Below are 7911 nucleotides of genomic sequence, written 5' to 3'. Positions count from 1 at the left end.
TTGGCTTTGTTAGTTTAGGAGTACAAATATAATTCTACAGTATAAGGTGTTTTTGTAGAAGAGCAAGCAAAATTCTATGAAGACATTTTCAACGAAGTAAAACTATTGAGTTATCAAATTTATACATATTCGTGTGTGTGGGTATGTAATATGGTTGAATCATGTACCATTTGTACTTATATAATGTTTATCATCTATTTACTCTTTGTTTGAATTTTTATTTTACTTATGTTTTGGTGCGAGAAGGCTAGCCATGGTGAATACATTCATGAAATCAGTGAAGTACAAAGTAACTAATGTGATTTATAGCATCCTATAACACTTGCTTATCCAGGGCCTTGTGAAGATCAGTATACTATCAAACAAATGGAGGTATACATGGGCTTCAATGCCACAAACAATAATATGCAGCAATGACCAGTGTACTATGAAGGTGAGAATTTCCTTACCAAGTGACATGATTGATATCTTTCTTCAATACTTGCCCCTCCAAGACTTTGTTAGAACATATATACTATCAAAGGATTAGAGGTCATAATTGGGCTTCAATCCCACAACATGAGTTTAGATATGATTTTTTTGAGAAGTGTAAGATTCTAGAATACCTTGAAATTTCAAGTATGTCATGGCAGTTCTTCTGCTGCATAGTGGTTCAATACATGAGTTTACTTTTTACATCACTATAAACTTCCCAATTAAAATTGAATTGCTCAATAAAAGGAGTTTAATATTACATGAAAATAAAGTGATTTAATTTCATGAGTTTTCAAGCGAACTAATTAACATATATCAAACAACCTAATCTAATAGTGTTATATTTGACATGGATCACTTTCTTGGTTAGTAAGCTCATGAAATTTAATTACCTTTTCTTGATAAGAACAAAATAAACTTTTTGAGGGATTCAATTTTGATTGGAAAGTTCGTATGAATTAATGTAAAGAGTAAATCCATGTAATGGCCCATTGTGTTTGTTGTATTGGAAATTCTCTATATTTCTTTTTTATGGGGTCTGAACATTCCCCATTCTATTATACTCTTTCTCAATGATGATGAAATCTGAAAAGAAATTCGGAAAATGGTATACGAGAAAGGAAATGGAACCAGTGAAATATGCTTCTCCAGGTATTAAATTTTGTCATTCAATTTTTCATCTTTTATTTTGGTTTCACACTTTTGGCACAATGTTCTTTTCATTTTTTAAATAAGTTATAATGAACCATGCTTTCTTGGTTGGTGATGACATCTTATAAGAGTTGTTTAATAACAATATCTTGAAAAGTTTTATGCATGAAAGTGGGAAGAAGGACATCAAGAATGGAAAACCCTTGTTTTACAAACATCAAGATGGAAAAGCTCTTGTAAAGCCCTCATTTTTGTAGGATTTATGTTAATGGTTAAAATGGATAATTAATTGATCGATGGAAAGATTGTTAATTATCTAAAAGAAGGTTGTAGAGACGGCCTCAACCCAGCTATTTTCAAAAGAAATCTGGCATCTCTATGGTCCTGAGATTTTTCACTCTAGAACAACTTGGCTTGAAACACGACATTTCCCCAGGTAAACAACACTACCATTGATTTAATTTTATCATTAACAAAGTGAACTAATTAAAATTAATTTGATTTAATTTTATCATTAATAAAACCAGTTGTATTTTTTTTAAAATAATTTGATTTAAGTGTTTTTTTTACTTATCCATCCAAGCTCATCTACCCGGAATAAAAAAATACAAAATTAATTAATAAATAAATTAGGGATCAAGATGCATATATAGCAATGTTGACACACTAAGTCAGGCTTATCCTAATTTTTGTATTGGTTGTCTTAAAAAAAACTCATTGAAATATAAAAATTCATAATTTATTAACATTTTGGGTTTTATTTCTCAAAATTAATTTAAAGCCTTAAATTTTACAACAATAACCTATATTCCAACAAGCAAAAACTTTAAGCCTGATTATTATGGTAGGTCCATTACATGTTGATATGTCACAATTATAAGCTGGAAATTGATTTAACATGGATTTATGAATGTATATTAACACAAGAAGAAAAAAAGAGGATGATATTTTTTTATCACATATATGTCACATTTTAATTTATACATATAAAAGAAGATATGAATGGATACACTTATTTCAATTTGTTTGTGAAAACAACATAAAAGGTACAATTTAGGAAAGGATCTTAATCAATAATTTTCTAGACCTTTTTAATTTTTTGAGCCCTTCCTATCCATAGGTTCTTGGCATTGCCTCGATTGACTAGGTCTAGGTCGGTCCGTAAAAGATTGCCATAAATATAACTATACAAGAGTTTCTACGTTAACTTGCTTCCATCTCCATCATTGTCAAAGCAGGACATATTTTTTCCACTGGCTTTCTTACTCAACCCAGGTGATTGCTTGCTTCCTCTCTCAATCTTTCATCAAATTTTTTATCATGATTTATTTATCTTATGATTAAATTTGATGAGTTTAGGTCTTTGCTTTTGTCATCACAATATGGATCTTACATTTTGTTCTTTTAAAAAGATTTCCTACTTATTTGTTACTTGCCCTATCTGTAAGATTTTAGTATAAAAATTTAAATATTTTGGCTTCCTATTTAAAATTATGAAATATTTTTCGTAGGTTTTGAATTACTTGCCACACAACAAGAAAATCATGCTTCTTATATTAAATTGACTTTTTGGAATAATTCTTAAAAATGATTGATTGTTATAGTCATTGGAATAGTGATGTTTAGTTTTCTTCATAAAAAATGATTTTTTTGTTTTTATTTTTAATTATTATTCATTTTTCATTTTCTTAGTGGCATGCACCACACATAACAAGAAATTAACCATGCTTGTTTTCTATTAATGGATTATTTACGAACACCTCACACACCCTATAAATTTGGCTCATGAAATGTTGTAGAGAAACCACAAATGGCTTAAAAAACCCTTATCTTTTAATCTAACTTTCAAGATTTCAGTAGCACTTATTTTGCTTTTATTAATTTAGTATGAATATAGCCAGCTTTAGCATCTTGGCCAAAGTTCACATTGAGGTCTATATATATAGAAATATTATGGTTTTAAAGGTTTTATTAGTATTTTAAAATTATATTCCATAATTTTTGTATTTGCAACACAACTGAATTTTCAATTTAAAACTTTGAATCTTAGTAAAATAGACTTTATATCTTTTGAATTATATTTGAAAATTAATGTGACCGATTGCATTCTAATAAAATCAAAGAACTTTTTTTTATCCTTTGGAGAGAATAGATTTTTTTTTTAGTTTTGGAGTACAAATATAATTCTACTTCATAAGGTCTTTTTTGTTAAAAAGCAAGCAAACCACTACAAAGACATTTTCATTGAAGTAAAACTATTTAGTTTTATTTTGAATTGATTTGACTTATTTTGTTTTTTTTTTTTTTGGATTGTAATTTAATTAATACGAGCATTGAGTTGCTCTTAACTGAAGTTCAGGACAAAGTTTTGTTTGAGAGATAATTGTTAGTGTAAGGGAGGAAGTTGGTGCAGTACCTTCGATGTGGGACTACTTGCACCTGTTATCGAAGGGAAGGAGGAAAATTTTTTAGAAGAGAAGGAAGATACATATTATGTAAGTTTGACAATTACAACTTAACTAACTTTGATTTACTGTTTAGATTCATAATTGTCTACTAATGATTTTATGCATCATCACTATCATTATCACCTTCACCCCATCCCCATCATCATCATCTTTGTTTTACAACATATGATATGCAGAGTTTTTGTTTTAGAATCGTTATCAGGTGGTATTCCACATTATAAATTGTTAAATAAGTTGGTAAATTTAACATCTATGACATATAATTAATAGGAAGAAAATGTGGGAATACAGGACAATGCACCCATGTCACAAGCAAATTGTTTCAAATGAAATAAATAGTATTATTTTACAGGTTCAGTGTATATACATTAAACTTATTTTTCTCTATATATATAGGGATTCACTAATATATTCACACTATTTTTTAAGTTGGATGTAACGTGCATAAAGAAGGAAGGAGATGTGGTGCAAAATTCTGTTAGAAGGGAAGGACACGTGGCTCACGATCCGCAGAGTGAGGGAGGCAAGTGTAGCACTAGGTTAAGGAGGGGGAATATAAGGATGGAGGATTACACATTGTAGGATTATTCTGAGGTGATTCCCTTCTTCTGTTCTCTACTTCTTCTCTGTTGAGAGCTTGATCCTTCTCCCTGTTATTCCTTTCTCTCACCTTACCCCTTTCTCTCAGGTGATTCTGTTGCCGGCATACGACCGAGGAGTGTGCCGCGATCATCATTCTCCCTCTACTTCATTGCCTTAGTGTTTTTGTAGCTTATCGTTGATTTTTGTTCTCTGTTCATTGTAATAAACTACTGCTGCATAATTGAATTGTTTCATTGGTGTTTTCATTGTGCTTCCATGGCTGAGAACAAGCATTTGAAGGATTTGCAAAAAGAAATTCGTACACATTCAGATGATATTCGCCATCTTGGTCAAACGATGGATATGCGTTACCAAGAGAAAAATGATAAGATGCTTCAGATCCAAAATTCTATGGGTCAAATTCAGTTAGCGATGAATCTGTTATTACGGAATGCTTCTCAACCTCCTGAAAGTTCTCCAAACAATGGCTCCCCGATGGTGCAACCAATTAATGCTTCTTTGCCTGTTAAAGAGATCTCACTTGGATTTCCTCACTTCAATGGAACAACACCAGTGATGGAGTGGATCTTCAAGGCGGAAAATTTTTTCACATATCATAATACTCCTGATGCGTCTAGAGTGGATATTGCGGCAATGCATTTTGATAAGGATGTAGTGGCATGGTTCCAGATGTTGCAGAAATTATCTCTGGTGTCTACTTGGTCTGAGTTGACTCATGCTCTAGAGTCTCAATTCAGTCCTTCACCTTTTGATTGTCTAATGGTTGAGCTCTTCAAGTTTCAACAAACAGGTTCGGTATCAGCTTATTACCTCAAAGTTTATGTCTCTAGCTAATAGATCTTTGGGATTAAGTAATGAGGCTCTCCTTAATTGTTTCATTAGTGGTTTAAATCCTGATATTATAAGAGATGTTGTTGCTATGTGCCCTCCTACCTTATTGCGTGCAGTTGCTTTAGCTAAACTTTTTGAAGAAAAATATGGTCTTGTTTCTAAGCCATTTCAAAAATTCCTATAGTCACAAATATTCCCAAATTTCTTTTACCCCAGTCTCTATTAATGCTCAACCAAAAACACAAATTAAATCCAGTTTACCTTTGCTTTTACCTACTCCACTAGGGCCTCCAATTCGGTCCATGAATGTAAAAAGGATTGCTCCTGTTGAAATGCAATTGAGAAGGGAAAAATGATTGTGTTATTTTTGTGATGAGAATTTCTCCTTTAATCATAAGTGTCATAATCAAAGTTATCAAACTCGAGAGTTTATGCAGACTCGTGAGAGTTTCATAGACTTGACTCGTGACTCAACTCGTAGATTCGTAAGAATCTATTTCATATAAAAATAATAACAAAATATGTATAAATAACATATTAATTAAAAAATTTAACAATATAATAAAGAACAATAGTAAATCATAATGTTCAGAATATTTAAATAACTAAGTCTAGTAATATTACATCACTACCAGATAATAACTTGCAGAGGTTACAGTAGTGGTAGATCATTCTCATCGAGAGTTTGATGTTATTAGAAAACAAGGATTTGATATTATTAAAGGTGAGAATTTTGTATTTGAGAATAATACACTAAATGAAGGTATGATGAATGTTATAAAGACAAAAAACTAAAAAAATGACTTACATTTTGGTCTAATTTCTTTAACTTGCTAACTCATTGACTCGGTGGTAAACTCAAAAGTTTACCGAGTTTACTTAGAGTTTATAGAGTTTGCCTTGAGTCTACTGAAAAAAGAGTTTACTCAAGAGGCAACTTGCAAAAGACAAGTGGACTCGTAAACTCGTAAGAAATAGCGCGTTAATTCGAGAGTTTGATAACCATGGTCCTAATAGATAATTTCTGTTGTTGCAAATGGAAGATGATAATGAGGATCCTATTAGTACAATTGTACCTCAGGGTACTCAAGAAGATGAAATAGTAGAATCTGAAGATCATCATTTGTCTTTCAATGCTTTGAAAGGTGGTAGAAGAGTTGGTACGATCAGGTTCATAGCTTATATTGAAAAGTTATTAGTGACTGTGTTGATTGATGGTGGTAGTTCTGATAATTTTTTGTAGCCAAGGGTGGCCAAGTTTTTGAAATTACCTGTGGAACCAGCTACTCAATTTAGAGTAATGGTTGGTAATGGTAATTATATGTCTACTGAAGGATTGGTTAAGCAATTGAAGGTACAGGCTCAAGACAATACCTTTCAATTACCAGTATTTTTGCTTCCTATTTCTGGTGTTGATCTCATTTTATGAGCTAGTTGGTTGAAGACTATTGGTTCTCACATTGTTGATTATGATGCTCTGTAATTGAAGTTTTTGTGGAAGGGTAAATTTACTACTTTACAAGGAGATTGTGAACTGGTACCTGAGCAAGCTCAATTACATTGTATAAGAAGAATGGTTGCCACTAATTCCATTGCTGAAGTTTATAGTCTGCAATTGATGGAGCCAGATGTTGTTCCTAAGTCTATGCTTGACTTACCAATTACGATGGAGCCTGAATTAGCCTTATTATTGCACACTTACAATGTGGTTTTTGATACTACTAGCAGCTTACCTCCACAGAGATCCCATGAGCACTCTATTCCTTTATTGAGTGGTTCACAACCTGTTAAGGTTAAGCCTTACAAATACCCTCATAGTCAAAATGAAGAAATTAAGAGATTGGTGTCAGGAATGTTAGATGAAGCATCATACAGCCTAGTAAGAGTCCCTTTTCTTCTCCCATTATATTGGTAAAAAAGAAAGATGGTTCATGGAGGATGTATACTGATTATAGGGCTCTTAATGCAATTACTATCAAGGATAGCTTCCCTATTCCTACTGTGCATGAGTTGACTGATGAGATTTTTGGAGCTTACTTCTTTTCTAAATTGGATCTAAGGTCTGGTTATCACAAAATTTTGTTAAATCCGGATGACAGACATAAGACAGCATTTAGGACTCATCATGGCCACTATGAGTGGTTGGTTATGCCATTTGGCTTAACCAATGCTCCTGCTACTTTTCAGAGCCTTATGAATGACATTTTTGCTGGAATACTAAGAAAATTTGTACTGGTTTTCTTTGATGATATTTTTGTGTACAATGCTAATTGGAAAGATCATTTATACCATTTGGAAGTGGTTTTAAGTATCTTGAAACAACATCAATTTTTTGCAAGGTTTTCTAAATGTTGTTTTGGAGTTTAACAAATTGATTACTTGGGACATACACTGTCTGGTTCAGGAGTAGCTATAGAGGGAACTAAATTGGAAGCTATTCAAAAGTGGCCTGAGCCTAGTAATCTCAAACAGTTGAGAGCATTTTTAGGACTCACAGGTTATTATAGGAGGTTTGTTAAGTCTTATGCTAGCATTGCAGCCCTTTTAATTGATTTGTTGAAAAATGATTTTTTTTTAAAAGGAGTGTTGTTGCATCAGAAGCATTCCAACAACTCAAAATTTACATGGCATCTGCTCCTGTATTGGCTATTCCTAATTTCAAGGAAATTTTTGTATTGGAGACTGATGCCTCATGAAGTGGAGTTGGTGCTGTCCTTAGCCAAAATAAGCATCCAATTGCTTATTTCTCTAAGAAATTGTCCTTAAGGATGCTGAAGCAGTATGCTTATATTCGAGAATTCTATGCTTTTACTCAGGCTTTGGAAAAATTCAGACATTATCTTATGGGTCATAAGTTCATAATTAAATACATATCAGAAAAGCC

At 32.2% G+C, this 7911-nt stretch overlaps 1 long non-coding RNA gene across 2 annotated transcripts; it reads left to right on the top strand.

Moving 5' to 3' along the window:
* The first annotated feature begins 250 nt into the window (after nt 1–250).
* On the top strand, nt 251–5391 carry LOC114412375. 2 transcript variants are annotated; one of them, XR_003666703.1, is made up of 5 exons: nt 251–1561; nt 2246–2400; nt 3485–3620; nt 4023–4187; nt 4282–5391. It is a non-coding gene; the product is annotated as an uncharacterized LOC114412375 (long non-coding RNA). The 2 variants fall into 2 exon arrangements; XR_003666702.1 differs by having other exon boundaries at nt 2246–3620.
* Nucleotides 5392–7911: the final 2520 nt, after the last annotated feature.

Source organism: Glycine soja, chromosome 5 (assembly GCF_004193775.1).
Source record: "Glycine soja cultivar W05 chromosome 5, ASM419377v2, whole genome shotgun sequence".
Taxonomy (NCBI): Eukaryota; Viridiplantae; Streptophyta; class Magnoliopsida; order Fabales; family Fabaceae; genus Glycine; species Glycine soja.
The sequence above is the reverse complement of the archived record's forward strand: the minus strand, read 5'-3'. Positions and strand labels throughout refer to the sequence as shown.